The sequence below is a fragment of the Uloborus diversus genome, chromosome 7 (assembly GCF_026930045.1).
Source record: "Uloborus diversus isolate 005 chromosome 7, Udiv.v.3.1, whole genome shotgun sequence".
Lineage (NCBI taxonomy): Eukaryota > Metazoa > Arthropoda > Arachnida > Araneae > Uloboridae > Uloborus > Uloborus diversus.
The window spans coordinates 88,236,148-88,262,667 of record NC_072737.1 but is presented as its reverse complement, the minus strand read 5'-3'; the positions used below and the strand labels follow the sequence as shown (position 1 = coordinate 88,262,667).

The following is a 26,520-nucleotide window of genomic DNA, read 5'->3' as shown; positions in this document are numbered from 1 at the left end:
TGTTCTGTTCCACTTCACGCCTGATTATCGTTTTTATCTCAGTATGAAAACCGTGAGGTCTGTGAAATTTATTTTTTATGTGGTGTTGGAACAATTTTCCTCTGTGTTTTTGTACCCAATTTAATTTACATAATTTCTCATAAAAGTAGTGGCAATAGGTTAGAAAATACTTTTGATTAACATTCGAATTAATTGTGCTGTGTTCTTTATGCGAGTTGTTCTGTGCTTTTTCTTATGAGTGTGAACCTATTCTTGAGTTTGTGTTTTTGAGTTTTTTTGTGCGAATTTACAGTCCACTATTAAAATCAAATTTTTGTGTTCTATGAACTAGAGGTGCGACATCGATGGCAAAACATCGATGTTTCTAAGCATCGTTGTAAGAAGTTAAAACATCGGTGGTATTGATACATCGACGAAAAAAAATCGTTGTTTTCAAATATCGATAAAACATCGATCTTTTTATCAATATATAATGCACATTTTTGAATATACTACACTACAGATTTACACATATGATAATCTCGACAAATGTTTCTTAGTGGATCAGTGAATTATTTTGGCATTGAGTCAATTACTTAAATTATAGCTATTATTTAAAAAATTTGTAAGTAATGCCAATCATGAATTATGTACGCAATATACAACATATATTTGTTATTTAAGTAATTTAAAAGAATACGTACCCGACGAACATATTGAAAATACTGAACCTCAAATCATGAATACAACTTAATGGGAATAAGTTCATCTTGGTACTATAGTAGGACAAAAAATTATAATAAGGCATGCAACGATTAATACAAACTCGTTATAGTGGTGAGGAAATATTTTCAAACTGAATGAAACTAAAGATAAATCTACATTAAAAAAGAATCTAAAAAAAATTTATCATAGCACTTACTGAAAGTAGAATGATGGCAAAGACTTGTGCAAATCTTATTAAAAATACAAAATTAATTCTTGTAATTATTATTAAGAGCAAGAAATATGTGTTGTACTGTTAGTACTACACAATTAAAGTAATTGTAAGTAATAGAAGGAAGACTTGTTGGAGGAATTTGATAGGTATTCTAACCCCCAATATTTGTTGTTAACAGTTCGGAGAAAAAGAAGTTCGTTTACTTTGTCCCCCAGAAACGCATTTCTCTTTTCTCGAACTATCCCACCAGTCAGAGAAAAAAACTCTTTTCGATGGGACAGAAGTTGCTCTCACTGTCAAATCCTTTAACGCGACTATTACCAGTTCTGAATTTTTTAAATTATAATTTTCACCGTAGTAATGTATAAGATTTTCCTTTAGTTTAAGAACTGGAGCCTTGAAATACACTGCAAGTTCTGGCACCAGACTACTTGTGTTGAGTTCTTCCAATAGCTTTGACCTCTTCTTCACACTCCAATTATCGCTTATCATCTTGTAGATCTTCCCAAAATCATCCTCTACACAGTATCTTGTAAAATGTGTGCAAATAAATGAATTTTTTGTGTTAAATCCATAGGTAAACTTAATTACCTAGCAAGCAAATTAGAGCAAATTTTATTATAATTTTCAATTAAAATACAAAAACATCAACATCGAAAAAGCATCGAATCCAAAATAGCGATGTTCCAAAAACAACGAAAGTAAACTATCGATATTAAAAACATCGATATATCTAAAACATCGACATCTATGTCGCACCCCTACTATGAACAAGTCATCATTTGGTAAATTCTGTGCTTCATTTCTTATTGTATTCATCACGTAAGTTCTAAAGTTTAGACTTTTGTGCATTGATTTGAAAAAAAATTATCCCTTTTCAACTACAAAACCCCAATCTGCTTTTTTTTTTTTTTTTTTTTTTTGCAGTTTTTTTCGGTAGGTGACTGTCCATAAATTATATTGGACTTTTTTGCAACAAATTTGACCCCCATTCCCCCGTGTTACAAAGTGTTACTCCTTACCTTAGCCCCCTTCCCTCCCCTTGTCACACGCCGAGCTGTTTTTCACAAACATGTTTTTATTTAAAAATATGTGATACCGCACTTAGCGTCCGGGGAGGGAAATACATATAAGTAGAGGTAAAGGGCTGTCCACAAATGATTCACACTCACTCTTGGAGATGAAAGGGGGGGGGGTCACGAAAGTGTGACAGTTTGTGACAAGGAGGAGGGAGGGGGCTACAAGAAGTGTGACATTAAGCCGTGTTTTATAAATGCATGCTTATGAAAAATCGCCTGACGAAGGGAGACGGAGGGGGTAAAGTGAAGTGTGGCACTTTGTGACAAAAGGGGGGGCGGAGGGTCAATAAAAAGTGTGACATTATTTATGAACAGACCCTAACACGATAGGAGTGAAAATAAATATTCTACAGCATTAAATGAATTCATTCTTCGTTACAACTACAAACTGCTTTTACTGATCCCATTTTTCCTCATTCAGCACAACTTTTTTATCTCCAAATTATAAATCAGAACCTAAAAAGTGTATTTGTCTTCTCCATCAAAGCACCGAGTCAAAAAACTCTCTGGATTTTTCCTGCGCGATCTAGTCAAGATATCTATCACTCTCCAACTGACAAAAAAAAGAATGACAAGGGAAATTCATCTCTCTTTTCCCCTCGTATGGGGAAACATTTCCCTACGCATATAAGCGCAACAGCTATAGGCTTCTTGCAACATTTGCTTTGCAAAGCTCTCTGACTTCGACGGGAATTGGAAACTTTTTTATTTTTTGATGTTTTCGAAAGTTGATGCGCGCTAACAATAGTCATTGCTTTCATTCATGTGTCAACCTAGCGGCTTAACCATTTTTATCCTCACTATCTCTTCGGACAGAGCAGCTACGAAAGTGAAAGTTTTACTATAAGGAATTGTGAATCTTAATTTCGGAAAGGAAACTATAAGAAAACCTTAAGAACATGGTAAGGTGCATTTATTTTTCATTTTTCACGGCTAATTGTATCTAATTTAAAAGTTTATATTCGAGCTAACGCACAAATTATGTTCCTTTTAATATGTTTTTTCTGTAAACCCCTGAATTATTCTAGTCAGTTTGATGTGGTTTTAGATACAGATAGCCCGATTCAAAATTGTTGGCGTGTTTACGAACGAATCTACATCAAAACTGTTTGAAGTAAAAAGAAGCCAGAGTTGCTAAAATCAAGAACTAAAAAGACAAGTTTTCTCCGTGATGTGTCATTGTTTGTTTACAAGATTGCAAACAACATGTGTGTATAAAAATGATTTTTGCAGTTTGGCGAGCGCCAACAATCTTGAGCTGTACTATATTCGAAGGCAAGTAAAGTGAAATTATCATTTAAAAAATTCAAAGCCTTTTTCATTCTTCACAACTCTAAAGTTTCCGAAGCATTTTGTGTGCAGTAATATGTTTCAATGTTGACCAAGCCTTTTTTTTCTTTCTTTTTTTGTTACAATAGTTAATTAACAAATTTAAAAACCAGAAATTTAATGCGCGCTTAGTTCTCGCCGTTTCTTGCATTTTTGTTTTATGGGCTTTTATTATGATTAACTCTGCCGTTGGTGGGAGTGACTATCTTTTTACTCGTTGCCAGAAACAAGCAAGAATAATAGTTATTATACAGTTAATTTTGTCTTTAATATGACAAATTAATTTCAATGATCAACTCATGCAAGCATAGGTTTGTAGCTGTTGTAATTTTTCAAATCATACGGGATTTTAAAGGTTTCTTTGATTCAAGTTATCAGTTAAAAAAATTTGAAAACATTTTTGTTCCACCATATAATTGTTTTTCTATAGTAATGAGGATATTGAGAGTCTTAAAAAAGTATTTTCAGAGATAATCGGATAGAGATATTCTAACAAGAGTATTGAATAGAGCTTGTATTGAAGCTTAAATCGTCTGAAATTCCTTTCACTTTCTAAAAATTCACCAAAGAAAAAAAAAAGGTCAGGAGCTAAACGCTGGTGTGCTCGCATAAATTAAAAATCGAGGTGATCTGTGTGGTTCCAATGAAGAAAAGTATGGGACTCTGCTACGAGAAGAAGAAACAGCAAACGTTCCATTCCTTAAATGACCATTACATATTCGATTTTGTTTCTCAGGTTTGTCAGTTTTTCCGTTTGTTTGTTTGTTATTTTACGTAGTCTGCTGTCTACGTTCTGTAGTAGTCTGTTGTCAGTTTCCTGTAGTCTTCTTAGTGTACGAGAGGGTTGGCTAGGGCATGATTACCGCACAGGCCTGCCTGGGGCCCCTCTTCCTAAGGGGCTCAAAATTACTTAAAGAATTATGCATAGCTTTACAACAATACGAAAAATGCACATTTTTCATGTGATTTACATACCTCTGTGATGGACAAGGGGACACCCAAACCTGTAAATCAACCACTATGTTCCGCTGAAAAGCCTTTGGGGGGGGGGGGGGTCAATTTATTTTGGGCCCACGGTCTCACTTTTATTTAGTCTGGCCTTGGGGGGTAGCGCCAGTCTTCAGTATAATCACATCTGTTAGGTTTATTTTTGCAGTTTGTCTGAGATAATATTGTCATTTAATTTGGTTGAAACGTTTGATAAACAATGTCAAAGTTATTATTCCGTTTTGAAAAAAAGGTCTTTCATTTTGTTTTAAAACATTTAGTCAGGCGATTATACCTAACACACGTTGCACAGCAGCAATGTAATTGCATATCCTCAAGGCATTGTTTTAGGATCAACTTTCTGCTCACCATTTACCCGCTTGACCTGGAGTAAGGTCAGATTTGATTAACAACCCCTTTTTAATGCATGAATGTTTTTAGGCTAGAAAGTAAATTTTTATCCCTCTATGAAGGGATGCACTGTTCTGGAGGACTCTTAAACTGTGTCAATTGTGTGAAAACACGACTTCTGGTGGTCTGCGGGTAATTCGTATCTCATCTGTTATATAGTCAGGGCTGCAGAATCTCAGGAAAAATTACCCACTACGGCTCCGACTCTGGGATTTTTAGAGCCTTCGACGCTGACTCCGACTACCTTACCCTAAAATCAGTCTGACTCTGACTCCACAAGCACTGACAGAGTTCCGGACTTAGGGGGGGGGGGGAATGTCTGACTCCTACTCTTGAAATTTTAAAACTTCGGCTCCCGACTACGACTCTTTTACCCTAAAATATGTCCGACTCTAACTCCTACTCCGCTGCCCTGTTGGTCATAGTTTGGGGCACAAACATCACCTCGTTTTGTTAATTGATACAAAACCTGCGCAGCATTTGCCTCTAAAGGTCAATGGTAGCTCATATTTGCTGTTTTACGAGGAATTTAATTAGAACAAAGCTGATACTTATGAAGCTCCGTTGTTAAAGATAGAAGAGCTCCATTAACTACAAATAATTTTTTGTTCTTCAAATCTTTTACAAAAAATAAAATGATGAATGCAGTGTATTCTATCTCAATAGCATAACGAAAAGGAGCAAAACTAAAAAGATGGAAATTAATACTCATTCTTAGGAGCTATATATGCTACTAAACAATTAGAGTTTTATAACTCATGAAAAAAAAATTATCAAAAATTTAAAATCCTTGACATTTATTTTTCTTGTTTTTCTTGTCTTCATTATTCACATCTTTAAAATCTTGGACAAAGTTCATAAACAAGTATTAGTTGGAACCAAAAATATTCTTAAACCTCTACAAACGTGTTTCACGCATCGAAAATTTTTAATACGCATCAAGACCTTTAGTCTAGCGAATTTTCACTTTGTATTTTAATAAAAATTGAGCATCTTGGCAAATGAATAAAAAAAGGGAGAGGGGTTAAATTTTAAGATAGAATGATTTGCTGTTTTTTGAATACGAAATTCACACATTCTAAACGTTAAAAATAAAAAAAAAAATCGCGTATCTTCTTTCCGTGTAATATTTTAGTTCATATTTCTTTCTTTTTTATTTATTTATTATATTTGGGGGGGGGGTAGAGGGAGTTGGTTACTGGTTAAGTTTTTTCTGTTTCCCAATATTTTACCCCTCTAAAATGAATTTCCCCCCTCAACAAAATGTCAAGGAGTATTTTCAGGCCTTGAAAAATCCTTGCAAAAAGGATTATTAAGCTACGATTGTTTGCTTTACGCTTGTTAAGATGTGGTGTAATTGTGCTTTTTAAAATGCTTATAATATTATTGACGGCCGACGCAAATAATCATGTATCCATTCAAAAAATTATTTTTTTGAATATTTTTTCAAATTTTTAAAGCGCGTTGCTTGGGCGATATATTTCTTATACCATGAGAACATTTTATTTTCTTTGCTAAATTGCCTATTGTATTTAAAAAAAACAGCAACCAAATTAATTTTTCGCAAAATATTCAATCTGGCAACCATGCGGTTATTATTATTTTAAGAGTTCTTCAGTTTAGCAAAAATAATACAATGGGGTCGTTTCCAAAATTTTAAAAGTATTTTTTTCTGAAAGAGCATGCTTAAAAACAAAGAAACTGACCATTTTTTAAATAATTTGTTTTTGTTTAATATTTTTAAAAAATTACTGAAATCGGTTCGCTTTTATTGTTTACGCTTCTGCCGGATGACATCACAAATGATGAAATGCCATTTATTGTTGTCGTTCACAGGGCAAAATATTTAATTCCCATCTTTACTCACGTGTATTGGCAATGATATGGTTGATAGCAAGCGTAGAGCGCAATTTTAATTCGCTTCTTGATTATCATAACATGGAAACGTGGTGAAATATGCGGCAAAGTGCATCATTTGTGACGTCATCAAGACCACGCATTGTTTGAAAAATCGGACATTTAAAAAAATTAAAGAATAACGGTTAGGAAAATGATAGTATTTTCTGGCTCCAAGTTTTTTTTTTTTTTTTGCTTATTCTATCAATTTCAGTGACTAAATGTACTACTTTTGACTGAAGGGAACCACCCCATTGCTCACGTGATAAAATATTACGAGGATGCTATTTAATTCTTTTAATTTATTGCTTTCTAATAGATTTCTTTTAAATGAAAACCCTCAACTTCCTAGTTGCAGCATAATATGAAAATCTGAGAAAAAAAAAGAGCTTGAAGCAAGAAGAAAAGCAACTGTTACTCGTTTAAATACAAACTGTTTGCTAAAAATTCAGCATTTTGCAGTACAAATGCCAAAAAATAGTAAGATACAATAGTTTGTACAGCTCGAGCAAATTATAAGGCATAAGCGCCAATGCAATTAAATGAATATCAAAATACTATGAAGTTTCTTTTTGGTTATTTAAATACTTTTTGTGTTTAAATTTTTTTTCTACCATTTGTGGTTTAGCCAAAACAGAAATTGAAAGAGAAAACAATTTAGAAAACAAGATCCTATTGTGCAATGGATTGAGTTGATGTAGTGCAATGGTTCTCCACCGGTGCACCCCTTAGGGTGCGAGTACCACCGGTTGAAAACTGAGAAGAGAGGGAAAAGCCCGCCCTCCACAGAGAAGGGGTACTGGTTTACCAAAAACTGTACAAAATTATACTGATACAGGTGGAATATAATTGTGGCCAGAAGGGAGCAAGGTCTGGAAGCCAACTTCTGAGCCAGCGGAAAATTCATCCTCTCTTTCTCTGTGTGCGTGTGCTTTTTAAAAATATTTTTTATTTATTTATTTATTTTTAAGTAGATGCTAAACATAAAAACTTCGACTGTTCGCTCTCCCTCCAAGAAATTATTTTCCGAGAATTCTTCAATATTTTATCTAATTAATAAAAATTTATGCAATAAAATGTTCATTTGAAATAAAAATTTCTTGTTTTTAGTTTAAATTCTTTATTCGTGATTTAACTTTTAAACAGTTAACTCTAAAAGTGCCCTTGATATGACGCCCATAAAAGTTATACTTTAGGTGTAAGCATCAATACACTAAAGCTTGACCGCGAAGAGAAGGCGGATGACCTTGAAGCAGAAACATCATTTGTATCGTTTGTAATAGGATGATTGTTATTATTTTGTAATATATAGGATCAGTGAGAACGACTCTTTCTTTTAGGTGCTTTCTGGCTGATGCTACCTATTACAAATGATACAAAATGAGGTTTCATTTCAAGGTCATCCGCCTTCTCTTTGCGGTCAAGCTTTATCAATGTATTCGCTTCTGCTTTTAAAACGTCCGTAAACGTCAGCATGCTCCCGTTTCTCAGCTCTTGTTGGTCTTCTTGTTGACTACTTGTTTATGGGATTCATATTGCCTTTTGTACCTCATAATCAGTGGCTCCCAGATGGGAGGTTACTATGACCTTCCCAAAATGTCCTTATTCGGCATTTTTTTTCTGACGAATTTTCTTCTGGCAAAATTAGGAGTTCTATTCGGAAAAATTATCATCACTCGGGAAAATTTGGTGTTCCATTCAGCAAAATTATCATCGTTTACCGAAATTTAGGGTTGCATTCAGCAAAATTATCATCATTCGGCATAATTTGGAGTTCTATTCGGCGAGTTGAAAATTACCGCCCTCCCAAAATTTCGGAGCGTCTCTGCTCGCAATTGATGCAGAAAGGGAAAAAGCGCCTTGATTTTTCTTCTCGTGAAGCCTTAATGATTAGCAGTGTGCGTGGTACCCAACCTGCTCATAATGATCCCTCAAAGATGCTAATGTTGATATGATAATCAGCTACAGCAAAAAATGTTCTGATAAAACCCTACGAATACGTTTCGACGCATAAAATCTGAAATATGAACACACAAAACAGGACGAAATATCTACAAAGAATACAGAACCAACAGTCATATAAATAACGAAGTCGAAAGTGAGAAACAAGTGCGATAATTTAAATTACTGAGAGACCTTCAATATTCATGCAAAATTAGTTCGTTTGCGAAACTGACGTTGATATTGGGAAATGAAGTAATGTCAGATGGTTTCAAAACGAGGAATTAATTAAAAGTAAACGAAATTGTTTAGAAATAAATTAAGAATTGTATCTTTTATTCACAAAAAAGTACATTAAATATATTTATTTTTTCAATTATTTGTATTTTTAATATTAAGTGTGGTTCGCCAATAAAAAGGGGGAATTAACTTAAAAAAACGATATTGTTTATAAATAAATTTATAATTATCTTTTATTTCCAAAAAGTACACTAATTATTTTCATTTATTTATTATTTCTGTGTGTTTCAAGATCAATATTTAGCATGGTACGTATATTTAAACATCAATACACTATAAAGGATCAAAAACATCTCTGACGTTTCTTGGTCAAATAATCAATTAATAAGGATCAAAAGTAGTATTTAAAATTATTAAAACTCAAGAAACATCTTCCATAAAAGAACTTTAAAAAGATATACATGCATAAACTATTCAATATTATTCCAGAACAATTCACGCTTTCCTTTTCTCCGGCGTAATGGTGCTATTTTGATTAACAGTATGACAAATTTGTAACCCGGGCTCGGATATCTTTCGCTGTTGCTGTATAAAACTGACTTAATTATATCTTCAAAATCAAGTTTTTTTTTTCCCTTGGCTAAATAAAGCAATTACAGAATTTTTACTTAGCTTTTTTTTTTCTTTTTTTTTGAGCAATCACGATTGCTTATTGTTCTCACTTGACAGTTTTGAATTTTTATGATTTTATTTTCCCCCGCCTCCCTCTACAGCACCGCTGTCGGCCGGCCTCCTCACGATGCTGCTCCTCTAGCGAAAACCGTCTCCAGGTTGCGTCACTTACTTTCCTACCTTTACACGTACACCTACACACACACACATACATACAGACACCTACACAAACTACACATACACACATCCCCACACACAAACACACAATTACCCACACACATGTCTACACACACATACACCCCACACACAAACAAACATACACCCTCCCCCCCCCACACACAAACAAATACGACTACATACACACACATAATCGTGATTGCGAAAAACATAATTTGAATTCAAGATATCCAAGCTCAATTTTTTTTTTTTTTTTCCATTCACTATGAAACGACCGGTATTTAACTTCGTATTGGATAGAAATGTGTCAGGAGAAATGTTATTCTGCATGAAATTCGAACTTGAATTCGAAATTGAGTTCAATGTTAAAACATTTTTTCGCAAAGGAATGTAAGTGAACATTTTCAAGTTTTGTGTGTGTGAGAGTAAAACACGTTTAAAGATAACATCATAGGTAGGCTTTTATTGAATTTTTTTAATAAATTATGCTGTACAGCAGCACTTACCAGAGCTACTAGTACTATCTCTTGCCCCAAGACAGAGGAGACGTTCCCCTACTATTTGCGCTGGTTAACTTCAAATTTTTAATTTTGCCACTTACATCCCTTTGCTTCTCACTGTTTCAATCATGCTTTTTGAAAATTGCTACTTCGACTGACAGAGGGTTGAGACTTTTTGACTTATAGCGTATCTATAGGTGCCTGTCACATAAAATTACGATGTGTAATAAACCAAACCGAATAACAGAATCGAATAAACCAAAAATATACACAATCCATTTGAAAATTCGAATTGTTCAGAGTCGAATTATCGACAGTGAAATAAATTAATAAATTGACCATACGTCCCGTTTTCAAGCATCCTGTCCCGTTGTCCCCGCGCATTGTGTGGGGACGCAGAAACGTGCTCATTTGTGAAAGTTAGTAACCTACTGTAAGAAACTTGAGCACAGATGATCAAATAGAGCGACGATCAAGGTAGTCAAATAAAGTGAAAAAATAACAGTAACCATATGGCGAAAAGCTAGCACAATTACGCGATTAGTAGATTCAGTGTGTAGTAAATAGTTACCATATTTAGCAAATATAAACCAGTTTTTCATTTTTTATAAATCGCACTTGGCTAATTGACAAAATATTTAAGTAGAAATTATAATGTCACCTTTAAATTTTGTGAATAAAAATGCGGGAAATGTCTTTAAAATTTTCAAGTGTGGTTATAAAATAGAAGCCATTAAAATTACCGAAAGGTGGTGGTGCAGTTCTTGCACATCTCAGCGATTTTCGGTTAATTTTAAGTAGTGTTAAGGCTATTTCCAAAACCTTTCACCTTGCTACCTGGTCTGAGAGACTAATAGCAAACACGAAGACGAAGCGTCAAAGTTCTCAGTTTCAAATGATGAGTGTCTATTGAAATCTGAAGTACAATTCTTCCTTTTTGCCTGTTTATTTTTGTTCTTTAATAATCACAAACCGTTAAAAAATGTGTAAGTATTTTACAGCATATTGCTGCCTAAAATTTACATTGTGCCGTTTTTAGGAAAACAAATTCTGATCACCTTATACATTAAATACCAAAATTGGGATATTTTTCTGATCGTTAGCGGTGAGTAAAAGAAAATTTATAAGTGAACACATTTTTGTAAACCAAAAATGGTATCCAAACAACAAATTATCTTTTAAATTGCTACTAAAACATAAAATTATCCTGCAATATACCGACAGCCCGGTTTTCAGATCCAGAGACGGCATTTTCGTCCATGTTTGGACTGCGGTTTCGTAATAGTCTGGAGTAGGGAATAACCGAACTGGAGGCAAATGTCATCTCATTGAAGCTGAGAGTGTTACCGCCGTGAAATGTCATCTGCCACCAGCTCGGTTATTACCTACTCCAGACTGCTGGGTCCAAACAAGGGCGAAACTGCAGTCTCTGGGTGGGATAACAGAGTTATCGGTATCCCATCCAGATAGCATGTAATTCTGCCTTAGCGCTGGCGGTAACTTACTGCTTAATATGAAATTATCAGTTTAAATAAAGGTTCATACAACTAATTAGAGGCAATAACGTTAATTGCATAGTCAAGAACTAAAACTGAAAATAATTTATTCGAAGAGAATTTTTTCAGCCAACATAAAATTGTTCCTGGCGCCGTGAAGGGGGAGGGAGAGTGGCGACTTGGTGGTGGGGGGGGGGGAATGATGCGGATTCTTTTAGTCGCCACTTTTTTATATATTCTCCCCGCGGTAAGTTGCGACCGCTTATCTTGATTTTTACTGTTCATTGACTTTATTATTATTATTATATTACTAATAAAGCTGAAAGTCTGGATATCTGTCCGGATCTCTGTGACGCGCATAGCGTCTAGACCGTTCGGCCGATTTTCATGAAATTTGGCACAAAATTAGTTTGTAGCATGGGGGGTGCACCTCGAAGCGATTTTTTGAAAATTCGATTTTGTTCTTTTTCTATTGCAATTTTAAGAACATTTTCCGGAGCAAAATTATCATAAGATGGACAAGTAAATTACCAAGTTATCATATCGTGTAACCATTACATGGGCAAGCCAATTGGCGAGAAATTCATCAGACATAATTTGTAAATATACAGGCGAACTAAAAGACAATTTAATTTTCTACTACGGGCAAAGCCGTGTGGATACCACTAGTAATTGATAAGAGAGAGGAGTTTTATTGACGCCCTATAGCCAAAAAATGAAAATCAAAAAGTGGATGCCATCTTCGTTTCACCGCCGCTGCCGACCCTACATCAGTTTCCTATGCCAAGCAGCAGACCATTGTAATTGGATTCTATGTGAAAACTTTTAGCAGTAGAGAACGTTTGACAAGCGAAACAAAGAGAGAACAGATCCGCGATCTTTAGTCTTTCCGTGTGACCCGACAGAAAATCAACTACTAATATTTATTACGTTGCATTGTATAATATTTGCCCTAGGCAATGTGGAATGCATTTCATCGTGACCTTCACGACTTGCGTTTTTGTCAATTGATTGGCATTGCCGGAAAAGTTAAATGTGTTTGTCTGCTGAGAGAGCCCATGCTTCCAATTGAATTAAAAATCTAGCAGTGACTGCTAGAACCTCGACATTTATTTTCAACTAGTGGTACCAGCACGGCTTTGCCCGAAATAGAAAAATTAGAAGGTCTTTTGGTTCGCCTGTATATTTACAAATGTATGGTGAATTTTCTCGCCAATTGGCTTGTACCCATGTTATGATAGTTTCGTATCTCGCCAATTGGCTTGTGCCCATGTTACGGGTTCCACATTATGATAATTTCGTAAATTACTCGTCCATCCATCTTTTAAATTGCATTACACATCATCGTTCATTTTATAATAATACCAGGAACGTAAATTTAGCAAACATGGGGGTGGTGGAAACACAGCAATCTCTGAATTCTCACATACCTAATAAGAAATATAATTATTTTCTTTCTTTCTCTATCTCTCTCTCTCTCATATTTATTTATGTTTTATTTTTATGAAATGTGAAAAGAAAGAAAAAAAAGCGTCACAAGGGAGCACGCAATGGAGTCTTTAAGGGAGGGATACTCCACCCCCCCCCCCATTCTCTCAAATGCTACGGAATACCCCGTAGAACAATACTTTTCTGGTTGCCCCTCCAAAAAAGAAACCACAATCTCAAATTACCCTACAAATTTCAATGGCGCAGTCTGTGCAATGTCCCCTTCCCTCGTGGGCAGCCTTGCAATGTAGAGAAACCGAAAATTGAAGAAGTTGCGCAAAGTCAATATTAAGAACAACGGCAACTAGAACGAGCGACATATATTACTATGTTCGAAAATATAAAGCGATGGACGGGAGAAACCAAAGCAAATTTGGCAGATGCAAAGTTTAAAAGCTAGGCACTAAATAAAAAGTGAGAAATTGCTTAAAAATGGGAAAATATCAGAAAAGTTCACTTAAAACCTTAGATCATGTACGTCACGAATTGTATGGAAAGACAAACATCCATTTTACAGCCGGAAATGGACGAATCTATTATTTTTTAGCGATGCCAGCTTTTGCAGAAGCAGAGTCTCATTCAAATGAGCAAAATACGCGCATCAAATTTTTACTTTTCCCCCTCATTCAGATCGATTTTTCTTATCTGGACGTTAAAAAATTCCATACAATCTGTGGTTGAACAGTAATTTAATTACGGAATTGTCTCCAATGACAAAGCAGATGATTTGAAACGAGGCATCCACTGATCAAATTGTAGAAATAAAACAAGAACGGCAAATCTGACGATCCTTATTTGAACATACAAACTAAAAAAAATCATACGCACACAGCACCTGATTTCTTTTTTTGAAGTCGATCAGTGAGAACTCGGTAAGAGATGGGCAATGTCGTTCTTTTTAATGATCCGTACATCTCAGGATCGTTCACTGTTTCGACCCGTACGCTGAACGCGTTCATTTTAACGATGACGTTCATTTAAAAAGTTGCAGATGATATCTCTGCGAGAGGTATTGACGTATACATTGATAATTCATCATTTGTTTCGTTATATTCTTTAAAGGAAAACAAACCAAAATTACCTAAAAGTTACAAAATACTCCAACAAAATTTTAATCAAAAAATATTTTTTTAGTTGTGTATAAAGCAGTTATACATGAAATGCACCACCAGCTCAGTCATTTCCAGCCGAGGACTGCAGTTTCGTGCTTATTAGCACTCATCAGCCCGGCATAGGAAAGTGACTGAGCTTCCTGGAGATGGAAAACCTCTTAAGGAAGCCAAAAAAGCTTAAGGTTTTCCATCTCCAGCTCAGTCACTTTCCTATGCCGGGCTGATGAGTGTTAATAAGCACGAAACTGCAGTCCTCGGCTGGAAATGACTGAGCTGGCGGTGTATTTCATGTATTTCTGCTTTAGCCCTGGCTATTGGGCGGTAATTTACTAAATAAAGCAGTTATAGTTCATTTTGTACGCTATTTCTTTGTAACCGAATGGTAAGACATCTGTTTTCCATTCCAAAAGTCGAAGGTTTGATTCCTGCATAGCATAAAATTAAATGATTAAACTTTATTTAATGGAAATAAAATTAACGTGACGTCAAAATATTTGCAAAACTGATTTTCAAAAATTATTGTCCATTTGTTGATTGTTGTTCTGTCTATTTTACGGAATCGCTCATTCGAACCTCACGTGAAAGTTTCTGTTAATATATCTACATGATTGTAATCCCCTCTTATAAACAATGAGATTCATATTTAACAGTTTTAGTAATAAAAACACATTAAGGCAGGGGTTCCTAAACTGAGTGCCGCTGGGATAGACGAAGGTGCCACAAAGTATCCACGGTATCAATAGGTATAAAATAAAAAATATAGAGTAGGTTGCCGTAAAAGAAAAACTAAATCTTCAAAAGGTGCCACAAACTTAGAAATGTTTCGAAACCACTGGCATTAAGATACATTTTGCCAGTTTACTAATCTTCTGACATAACTGTCATTCTAAAGAGCATTTATAGTCTGTGAATGGACTCATTAAGTTGGACCTGCTTGTCTACATCCGCCGATTTTCAAAAAAAAATCATCAAAATATATTCATCCAGCTTTAAACTATTAGGTAACAACCGAAAAAAAGATAGAAAGGGATAAAGGCCAATATGAGTAAGGCACAAAATGGGCAACCTGTTCCTTTTTGAATTCGGTTAACAAAAGAGGGAACGCCAAAATACGTGGGTCTTAATACAAATACAAATGTGACGACCAGCAACAGGCTCTGGACCCAGCTAGACTGGCCCTAGTCAATTAATTAGTACTCAATGAAGTTCAATAGCCCTCTTAAAGCTATCCACCCCCTTGCTCATTACCGCCTCTTCTGATAAGCTATTCCAAGTGCCCACGACACTACTAAAGCAGTAGTTTTTCCTAATTTCTAAGTTAGCCTGAGATTTAAATAGCTTAAAACAATGACCCCCTCGTCCTGCTTTCCCCGCAAAAATTTAATCCATTTACATCTTTCATTTTGATAAATTTAAATCAATGTCGCGATCAAAATGTCGCCGGCCCAAAATGACCGGCGACATTTTTTCAAGCGACATTTCGGTGGCGACATTTTGACCCCAAACCACAAAAGAGTTCTGTAACGATATTTTTATTTTAAAAAATCCTAATTTTCTGCCAAAATTTTAATATAAAAACTGCCAAATTTTATTTACTCTTCTGTAGCTAATAAATCACTAGTTGAAATTTGAATAAGAAAACTTAACGAAAAAATACTTAGTTTTTATCTGTTGTTATTGCTCTAAAGAAAATGTCAAGTGTTCACAATATTTTTAAGTAGCTATGTAGTCAAAAAAATTTTAATACGAAGTATCATTATTTAATATTACTCATTATTAATTTTTCTCATTTATTCAGCCCTTAATCGAAAAGTTGTCATCTGTGATTTGATATCGATTTTTCTTTCAAAAGCTTTTTTTTTCCTGTATCGTGTTTGTAAAAAACTAATAATAATAATGGATTAATACAACTAGTAGGTCAGAAATTATCAATGATCTGTAAAACTCGTATAATTTATGATAGAAATACTCGCTACTGTCTGACACATCTGCGTTCCAGGAGTTTAAAAATAGGCAAATAAATTTTACAGCTTTCTCTGGTTGAAGACAAAAAGACATTTCAGACATACTAGCAATTAATCAAATAAGTCGTTTTGACTCTCTTCTATCAGTTACGCGGGCTTCTCTGATAACATGTCGTCTGACAGCTTTGCCGGTGTTGCTACATGTACCGAAGGTTACTTCTTTCATCACTCTGTATAAAATAATATAGCTTCACAACATTTGCATTCTATAGAGAATATTGCTCGAAAAATTATATTGTCTTGTAAACGCAATAGCAGATTTGAAGACGTTACTAAAAATTTCACTACACTTGTTTGCAATATCCGATTCAAATTTCTACATTGTGGCCAATCCAATTAAAATTCGCCATTTTGTCTCGCACGAGACAGCGCATTTATTTCGTTTAATAATAATAATTTTAAATGTAACTAAGAAAACTTTTTCACACTTATCTAACTTAAGAAATCACACATCCGTTTCTGATTCCATCAAATTCTAAATTGTTGTTCATTACTTTAAAAATTATATTTTTAAAAGAAATATTTTGGTTGTCAAGTGCAGGAACGTCCCGACGGGAGGTCACGGGAGATGGCTGTGACCTTCCAAAAATCTACTCATTCGGCAATTTTGGTTGAAGATTCGGCAAAATTTGAAACCCAATTTTAATTCTTAACAATGTGGTCAGTTGTTTTCGTAACTTGCAGTTTCAGTAGGCGCTAGGAAAGAAATGCTAACCATCAGTTCAATTGAATTTCTGCCAGAATTTAAATTTTAGTATTCCCAATACACAAATATTGTTCTAATGAGGCGGCCACTCTTTATTGTTGTGACATGGGATCTGGGATCTCAAGAACAAGATATGTTAAATATTAAAGCAACGTAACCAACAAAAAATGGAAGGACCAATTTACCCACTTACCAACGTAATCAGTTATTTTTGTCACCAGTAATTTTAGTAAGCACTGGCAAAGTAAGTGCTAATCATCAATATAATCTTATTTCTGCCATGCTTTTAATTTAAATGTTTAGGAAACGCAAATGTTGTCCTAATGAGACGGTTGCTCCTCGAAGTTAGGACGTGGGGTCTCAAGAACAAGATATCAATCATTTGGGAAAAAAAAGGACCACAATACGAAATTTTTAATTTTTTTTAATTCTCTTAAATTTCTTCAAAGGCCTTCTTTGGAAAATAATGACAGATTGTTTCTTTTAATATTAATCATTGGAGAGCACAACAAACTTAACTTTTCTTAATGCAAATTGCCTGAAGAGTTCAACTTTAAACGCTTCTCCTGTAAAATTTCATTTCTTCGTATTGTTGGCACTCTTCTTTCGAATGAGCGATATGTTAAATGTAAAAGCAACATAACTAACGAAAAATGAAAGGCCCAATTCAACCTCTTACTAACGTATTCAGTTATTTTTTTCTCACTTAAGTTTAGTAGGCAATCGCAAAGAAAGTGCTAATCATAAGTCTAATCTTATTTCTGCCATACTTTAAAGTTGAGTGTTAAGAAAGCGCAAATGTTGTCCTAATGAAACGACCCGCTCTTCATCGCTATGACGCAGGATCTCAGGAACACGATACGTTAAATATAAAACAACATAACCAACGAAAAAGGCAAGATCAAATTTAACATCTTACCAACGTAATCAGTTATTTTTTTCACCAGTAATTTTAGTAGGCACTGGAAAAGAAAGTGCTAATCATCAGCCTAATCTTATTTCTGCCACATTTTAAATTTAAGTGTTTAGAAAGTGCAAATATTGTTCCAACGAGACGGTGCTTCCTCGGCGCTATGACGTGGGGTCTCAAGAACAGGATGTATTTAATTGAGAGAACAATGCGACTTGATCATGGAGTCGAAAGAGGACTTGGCTAATCGGCGAAGCTGGCTAATAGAAATGATGAACGGCGGTCGTTATGGAGTCATATCCGCTCGTCCTTCAACTTAAAAAAAAAGAAATCTTAATGTACCTCAAAGTCTTTCCAAGTTTGGTAACAGCTTTATACTTTTTGACTAGCTTTTGCCCGCGACTTCGCTCGCGTTAAGTATTATTATTAATTAGGTATAGTTTTTGCGGCTTTACTTTTGTTTAGCGTGTGTAAAAAATTAGGGCCTACAAAACTTCTTTGTATATATTAGGCGCTAGAACTATCAAGCTACTGGGTGAACTTACTCGTGAGCAAGCAACATAAAACTGTCCATGAGAGAAGCAATGTTTTCTCAAGTCAATACCCGCAAATTTGAGAGTTTGCCCCTGAGACTTGTTTATTGTCATGGCAAAGCAGACTTTTAGGGGAAACTGTAATCATTTAAATTCGAACGGGATATCATTCGGTATTAATGGGATTCGAGGTATAAATACAGTTTCCCCTTTCGAACACCCAGTGAATATAGTGGCTTCCACTATATTGCGATGTAACGCTTTCACTTTCAGTCTCGTACCGTTACAAAGTTTTGGTGGTTTTAAATTTCGCAACAGCATAATTGGAGCGCCCACGCGCAGAATAAGCTTATGATAAAGCAAACCTGGCGGTTTCAATAAATTTAAAAATTCTACAGGGTAATTAGTAGCGTCATCTGTATTAACCACAGTATCAATCGAAGTATAGACCTTTTCTTCGCCCTCAATCGACATGAGCAGGATATCGTTGATAGTTGCTGCTCGATCGCTCTTTGGCGCGCTCACATAACCATTGAATATGCTTGTCGTGTATATGAATACTGTCTGGATCAACTTTAGACAGTAATTCTTAAACCGTAGTAACTAAGCATTCAAACTTTAAATGGGAATATTAATCCTGCTGCTATTAACTCACTAAGTCCGCCATAAGTAGCATTTTTCATCATATCAGCAAAATATTCGTCAGGTGTTAAGTACTTATCACCATTCCTGTCGTGGGTCATAATTGAGAACTTGCTCCAGTCATTAACCACATATCTGACAATTTCTGAACGCACCTCCATCGCTCTATCTTGTGTTCCGTACATTAAATAAGAGAGAACACGAAACAAACATGCACACTCGACGTTGAATCCCGGTTATCACAAATTTGCCATTTCAACTGCGCTTGCGCGCGGACTTAGCCGATTTCAAAAATCTTGCTAAAATTAATTACAAACATTTTAAGTTTGGTAATAAATATGAGATGGCAACAGATAAAAATTAGAAATAACAAACTCTGATTTAGTTTTTAAGCCTCGGTAAAGTCTGAATTTTGCGTCTTAATTATTAATGGATTCGGTGTCTGATTTGTCTGTCCCTTTTCAGGACCAAATTTTTAACCTCAGAAGAGCGTACTAGAATTGCAGCATCACTTCTAATACAAAGCCGAACCCTCAACCTAAATAAAAATGTATAATACTAAGCTGTTTACGCCTAACGAAAAATATCCGCAAAAGACGGATTTCTGTACTAATATTCCAATCATTTTTGAAGTACACAACGTATTTTACATTTATGGTAAATAAATATTTCCAAACTAATAAATATTGAAGTGTCTCTTTTCTATTAAGATTACCAGTTATTCATATCCGTAGTTTCATATAATATATCACGAAATCGCTGTGAAAATATTCTAACGCATTCATTAAATTGGTTAGACTCTCGCTCAGCCTAAATATAAACAAGCAACACAAAATCTTAAAACAGAAAGCCCAAAAAGCTAAGTCCGCGCGCAAGCGCAGTTGAAATGGCAAATTTGTGATAACCGGGATTTAACTTCGAGTAACATGCACCGTCACCAACAATAGGGACGACAGTACATTCTTCAACTTCTCCATTAACGTTCAGATTTTCTTTAGCCATTTTAAAAAAGTCGAACCGTCAAAACCTATACTTAAACCAAACGAAAACAAAACAAATGGGGATGATTTCGATAACTGGGAATCTGGCGATCTCTCTTCATTGGCGTCAATTTTTGGCTGCAGCTCCTGCGCGAGAGGTAATTTTCTTTGCGAACCTAAACAAAGATACTAGAAATATCTATTGACATAAGGTTACTACAAATCAACAGGGTTACCTAAATAAAGTTATTTATGCCAAAAGTGAGACGACCGCGCCAGATTCCCAGTGATCGAAATATTCCCAACAAATGCCAAATACAAAGCAGAGTCTATAACCAAAATTACTAAACCGAAACAAAGCAAATGCAATCCAAAATATGCCTGAAAACTTTTAATGAGTTAAAATTTTATCTGTTGTCATTTTCAATTCGCTAATAAATAAAACTTGCGTAACTAATTCAAGCAAGGCTTTCACTTTCATTTTCAATTTGCCCTTTGACTCTGTTTTTGCATGGGTATTTCGGTAAACAAACTCTCATCCCCTATTTTATCCCCTTGGGGGTAGAATTTATCAAAATCCTTTCTTAGCGGATGACTATGTCATAACATCTACCTGCATGCCAAATTTCAGCCCGATCCGTCCAGTGGTTTGGGCTGTGCATTGATAGATCACTATGTCAGTCAGTCACCTTTGAGTTTTATATATTTAGATTACATTGAATGGGTTTTTGTATAACTGGAGCCCACAAATATGTCTAATAAATTACAACCTGCAGACACATGAAGTAATCGTATATGTGTGTGTGTGTATATTCGTAGCAAAAGCTGGAATTTGTGTCATAATGTATACGCAATATTTGTGTCATCGTATTTGCAATAAAAAATAATCTCTATCCAGAACCTGATTAACATATGGCCCAGTGAGTCCGTGGACCTGGTAACTATAATTTCTGAGGCACTAAAATGGGCCCTTCCTTTCATCCTTTCCTCCCCCTCCCCCCTTTTTTTAATTACTACTTTGAAAATGAGCGGATATTCTCGTGAGAAGGAACCCAAATTTTACCAGGATCTGGGCACCACTTCGGCTTTATCGGACCTTTTCTCTGTCTCTATGTTTTAAAAATAGTAGAGTCAAAGAAATCATGAAAAGATGTCTGTATGTCTATGTCCCGTGTCCAGACCCCACAGCAGCTACAACCTTGAAATTAGGTAAAAAATCACTTTGAACCCTAGGAAGGAGGGGGAGAGTTGAACTTAGAAGCATCATTGTTTTTTTTTTTTTTTTTTTTTTTTTTTTGAGCAATCACGATTGATTATTGTTTTCATTTGACTGTTTTTGGCGTCTTGATTTTTCCCAACGCTACCCTCCGCACCATCACCGTCGACGGGCTCCTCACATAGCGAAAGCCGTCTCCAGGTTGCATCCATGTCGTACACACACGCGCATACATACACAACTACACTCACACACGCATGCACACACATACACAACTACACACATACACAAACACATACACACACGCATACATACACAAACACATACACACACGCATACATACACAGACACCCTCACATACACACACAAAAACATACACACATACACACAACTACCCACACATTCATGCCTGCACACAGACGCAAACACATATGCCTACGCACACATACACATACACCCCCCCCACACACACATTCATACACACAACTACCCACACACTTATGCCAGCACACAGACACAAACACACATGCCAAAAGTTTGAGACAGGATAGTACAGTACAGAGCGTCCGGGACACGTTTAGAAGTAAGACACGGTAAAAACGTGCATAAATTTGCCCCGATCAAAATGCGTAAACGTGACCCGTCGGTAAGTTTGGATTTATTTTTAACGTGCAAGAAATAAAAAGTATATATATATATATATATATATATATATATATATATATATATATATATATATATATATATATATATATATATATATATATATAATAACTTTTCTGTCCATACAAACAATTCTCAAAAAGTTATAAAATTCTGTTAATTTTGATATATTTATTTGTTCTTAACTAAGTATGATTACAGTAGGCTTCAAAACGTTCAACACAAAATTTAATCAACTTGGTAGAAAACAGATTTTCCTATTCGCATGCTAAATTGATGCTCGACTGATGCTCAAAAAGTTGTGAGAATATTTGCCTGGGAGCAGTATCAATCTGGTAGGACTGTTACCTCTCCAGTTATAGCTCATTTTGGGAAAAAAAGCACTGCATAAACGTGCCCCGGTCTACCCTACTATAATTTTGCTACTTGGATTAAAAATGTGTTTAAAATATACAATGGTTCAGTTTATTATTAATATAGCAATATAAAGGAGTGAAAAATTGCGACGAAGGATTTTTTTTCAAAGACAGCTATAAGTTAACTTATTCTTTCTTTTTTTTTTTAAATTTTCGGGAATATATTTATGACTTCTTACACATGTCAGCGAAGCAATTTAAAAAATTGGATTGAAGTCATCATTGCCGTGGATTTGTAATAAGAGGCAAATGTATAGCAAAAATCCAGAGATGCCCACGACCCCACGTGGGTTCATGGCGCAGACTGAGCCATTTAAATCTTTAGGGATGGTGTTTGAGAGGTTTTTGATCTTATTTTGGGCGATGCTTTCAATTTGGGATGCTCCATAGCATGGAGAAGGTGCCCCATCGCCTATGGGGAGATAGGCACCCATAGGCATCATTTGGGACAGAGTAATTTCTTTCATTCTATAACTGTAACCGAAAAACACTTGAGAGGTTTTCTTTCTACCCGCCTTAAAAAATCCTTCTAAATAAATTATCGCTGAAGTCATCACTAATATAATAAATTGTGAAAGTGAAAATCTTCCTGTTAACAATATATATGCGGTCTTCAAAGTGTTGGCGTGTGTGTTAAAGTTAGAATTTACAGATAATTTTAGTCTTTGAATTTTCCGATGTCATTCTAACAAAAAACATCAAATACTTATATACTTGATAAAACATAGATGTGAGATACTGGTCTTACTTGAGTGATCTCAAAATGTTATCGTTTTGTGACAGCTACAGTTGCGTAAGATTAAGGGCAAGCCGTCTTCAGGAAGTAAATAGATAAATAAAACAGTGTAAAACATCTTGCCGCTTTGATGTTTCGGTTGCATTATTTGCTAGGAGATTGACTTTTGGTCTTTTATACAAGACATATCTTAATTCATATTTCCGAAGTCAAATAGTCCTATTTCAGAAGCGTTATCGATAATCGATATTCGTTGATGAACAATAATTTCTTTTTTGCTTTGTGTCAGTTTTATACGAATTTAGACAGCTGTACTCCTACATTGTCAAATTAAGGTAAACGCGCCAGTAGTGGCTAGTGCTTCAGTAGTGACCATTTCAAGGTTTATATTTGAAAAAATATGATTCCAGGTCTTTAAATGGATTTAAAATTTTTTGGTATTACCGTCTGCATGTTTGAATCCTTTGGGAAACTTGGAATCCTATTTTTTCAAATATAAACCTTAAAGTGACCACTATTGAAGCAGTATTAAGCACTGGCCACTACTGGTGTGTTTACCTTACTTCTTCCTTTCATACTGGAAGTAACAAGGACGGATCCAGAAATGTTTCAAGGAGAGGGCGATCGATTTTTTAACTTACTTCTTACAACATATCTCGTTTTTGCACGCTGGGGGGGGGGGGGAGCTGCCACAGCATTTCATCCAAAACAACTGAAATATATCCAAGGAGACCCTCGGTTTTTCCGTTGGAAGAACTTTTTTCTTTAAACGAGTTGTTCAAAATTTTAATTTTAAAATTTCAGTTTCGTAAAATTTCTGGGGAATTTTAGAAGCTTTCTCCCCTCATTGCAGTTCGCCTAAAGCAGGACTTCAGTTCGAGAAGTTGCCGATGCAGGATCCCTGAAGGGAGGGGCGTCCTTGGGAAGTAATAAGAAATAATTGCTTTCTTTTACTTCTTAATGGAAATCATAATATTATTAGTTCTGTTAATTTCACTAAATTATCCTTACAGTTCAAAGCTCAAGTTTTTCACCTGGAAACTGAGTAGTGATCCAACATCGTTGATAAAACATCGACCCAAGGAAAAAAAATGGTTGAAACATAGATTAAAAAGCTTCATGTTTTCAGAAACACCAAAGGTTTTGAACATGAAAAACAACTTTTAAAAAATCAGCAAATTATGAAATGAAAAGGTGAAAAACCGAATAAAGTTCTTGTGCTTTCGGATCATCAGAATCGGCAGAGTATGTTGACAAGTACAAAAAATTGTCCAATTGTCCAAAGGGTTAAGATATATAAATAATTTCAATTCAATTTTCATTACTGATTGAAGTAATGATTAAATAGTAATCAAATAAAGACAAATTAATAAAGTTTATTAATCAACCTTTTCCATTTACTTTCTTCTTTCGTTTATTCATAACTTAGTCATGCCAAAATATAGGAGAAAATTGAAGAATTACTTGAGATGGTGTTCATATTAACGTGCTTTGATGGTGGCTATAGGTCGAAATTAGTTACTATGGCTTAAAGGCATGTAAATGCATTTATTTTCGCGAGCAGTAATTTTCGCGAAAATGAAGATATCGGGGTCATTCTATCGGAGTCATTATCAACATTTTGCCGATCATTTCGAACAGCAGTTCACACCTAACAACACCAGACATGACGATACTGAATCACTTGTTAACATCACACTACACAATTACTTCACAACTCCACACGCTAGCAACACCCTTCAGATTAAGCCCTCAGATGTTCTAAGCTATGTCAAAAAGTGTAAGAAAAAGAAAAGCCCAGGCCTTGATAGAATCACCAACTCTCTAATTAAAAACCTGCCAATTCGTACTATTTTCTGTATTACCCAACTCATCAACAAAATACTCGAGTTGGGTCACTTTCCGCAGAAGTGGAAAACTGCTATAATAATCACTATTCCAAAAAAGGAAAGAGAACAGCGGAACCGTCGGAATACCGACCAATCAGCTTGCTCTCTGCTCTCTCCCAAAATTACTGAATTCTGCATTCTCAATAAACTTCTTGACTTTCTTGCGGATCACAACATCATACAAGCTGAACAATTCGGCTTCCGCAGGAAGTACTCTACAAACCACCAACTACTTCGAGTCACAGAACTAATCAGAGAGGCTGAAAAAAATCATCAGAAAACCATCGGGCTTTTCCTTGACATAGCGAAGGCATTCGATAGGGTTTGGATTGATGCGCTAATTTAAAAACTTATACGCCTTGGGTTACCTCATGCACTCATAAACATTATCAGCTCCTATCTTATGAATAGGCACTTTATCGTTCGAGTGAGAGAAACTCTCTCAACACCTAGACACATACGGGCCGGGGTGCCTCCCCCCCCCCCCCAAGGCAGCCTCTTAGGCCCAACTCTTTACTCAATTTTCTCAAACGATATCCCACACATGGACAACACGCATCTTGCCATTTATGCAGATGACACCTGCATACTAGCCTCCGCTCAGGGACTTTATCAAGCCTTTTCAGCAATTCAAAACCACTTAACACATCTAGATATCTGGCTAAGGAATTGGAAAATCAAAGTTAATGCCAACAAAAGTATAGCTACCTGCTTTTTTACAAGAACTGAGCTCCCTCCTATTAAACTACATCTTTATACCGACCCGATTGATTGGTCTCAGCGGGCGAAATATTTAGGCATAACTTTCGACCGTAATTTAACCTGGCGACCTCACATTGAAGAGGTACGCAAGAAGTACCTCACTTCCAAAAAACCACTAAATTGTCTCCTGCACAAAAAAAGCGTTTTATCAACGGATAATAAACTGCTCATTTATAAGTCCTGCCTAAGACCCATTATTACCTATGGAGCGCCCATATGGGCGACTTCTGCAACCTCTAACTTTAACAGAGTTGAGAACTTGCAGAGAGTGATGGTTCGAGCGGCGTGCGACCCTCCCTGGTACGTCCGTACGGACAAGCTGGTGGAAGAGGTTGGCATCCCGACGCTCCACAACTTTTGCAAAAAGCTCGCCAAGAGATTTCACTACAACATCCCTCGTGTTGGCAATCCACTACTTAACATCCTTCCAAATTACGATCCATTGGATCCGGCAAATTCTCGCAGGCCTTGCGCTCTGCTAGCTTAGTTTCAATTTCGAAACGGGGTGAGTGAATCCCTTATCGGGTTCATACCTCGTTTCGACTCTAGTTATTGTGCTACACTCTGGCTGGGAGCATTCTCCTATCTATTTTCATTTCACTATTTTCTTTTTAAATTTCTTATCAACATTTTATCATTGTCTTAATTTTATTTTATTTTTATTCATTCAAATAGCCTAGAAATCCCCCACGGGGAAAAAAAAAGTATAAAACTTTAAAAAAATATGTAGGAAGCGAAAAAAAAAAAAAAAACTTAAACTTATTTAAATAAAGAAGAACTTTAGTTGAAATTTACT

At 35.5% G+C, this 26,520-nt stretch overlaps 1 protein-coding gene across 1 annotated transcript in view; it reads left to right on the top strand.

Annotated features, from left to right (window-relative positions):
* The first annotated feature begins 2,673 nt into the window (after positions 1 to 2,673).
* LOC129225753 (G protein-activated inward rectifier potassium channel 3-like) overlaps positions 2,674 to 26,520 on the top strand; it is a 77,726-nt gene continuing 53,879 nt past the window's right edge. Inside the window, exon 1 of the mRNA XM_054860252.1 lies at positions 2,674 to 2,900. The gene's annotated coding sequence lies outside the window, so the exon portion shown is untranslated. The remainder of the gene's footprint in view (positions 2,901 to 26,520) is intronic.